The 882-nt window shown below is 33.7% G+C and overlaps 1 non-coding gene across 1 annotated transcript; it reads left to right on the forward strand.

Annotated features, from left to right (window-relative positions):
* The first annotated feature begins 253 nt into the window (after positions 1 to 253).
* LOC112483048 lies at positions 254 to 372 on the forward strand. The gene has a single exon (XR_003047484.1). It is a non-coding gene; the product is annotated as a 5S ribosomal RNA (ribosomal RNA).
* Positions 373 to 882: the final 510 nt, after the last annotated feature.

An 882-nucleotide genomic window follows, 5' to 3' on the forward strand; every position in this document is an offset into this window, starting at 1 on the left:
GGTTTTATCTGATTATTATTCAGAAATAAGTAAATCTTCTAAAATAAAAATTCCACATATCAAAATACTTTATTTGTTGGAAGTTTTCAAAGTGAAAATTTATATGTGGCTGGTATATGTGTGAATTTATTATATCTACAAGTTATTGATAATTAAATAACTGACAAGTGGTGGCTATGAGTGAGTTATGAAAGGTTTTCAGTTACAAGGGCAAATAATATTTCTAGAGTCTTCTCATTAAATATGTTGTTTAGTCTACGGCCATGCCACCCTGAACAAGCCCGATCCCGTCTGATCTCAGAAGCTAAGCAGGGTTGGGCCTGGTTAGTACTTGGGTGGGAGACCACGCAGGAAGACCAGGTGCTGTAGGTGTAAAAAAACAATAATAATAAAAATAAGGGATTGTAAGCTGACAAGGTCCTTGCAATCTGTGAGGTCAACCAAGTGTTGGCTTGCTAAAAAAATAAAAAGATATGTTGTTTGTATAAATGTCACAGCATTAGAAAAATATTGTTTCTAAGTGTCACACATGGTACTATCCTAAGTCAATTCAATTAATAACAGAGGATAACTTTTTTTTGGTGTTTTATTTTTTATCATTTTTTAAAAATTAATTAATTTATTTTTATGGTGACATTGGTTAATGAAATCCAATAAATTTTAGCTGTACACTTTAAGAGTAAGGTATATATATATATTTACACTGTGTGTTCACCTCCCATAGCGAGATTTCTTTCTGTCACCACATATTCGATCCCTTTTAATCTCGTCTACCTCCCCCCTCCCCTCACCTTCTGGTAACCACTAGTCTATTGTCCATGTCCATGAGTCTTTGTCTGTTTGTCCTGTTCATTTGTTGCTTTTAGGTTTATATCCCACATT

Source organism: Pteropus alecto, unplaced genomic scaffold (assembly GCF_000325575.1).
Source record: "Pteropus alecto unplaced genomic scaffold, ASM32557v1 scaffold316, whole genome shotgun sequence".
NCBI lineage: Eukaryota > Metazoa > Chordata > Mammalia > Chiroptera > Pteropodidae > Pteropus > Pteropus alecto.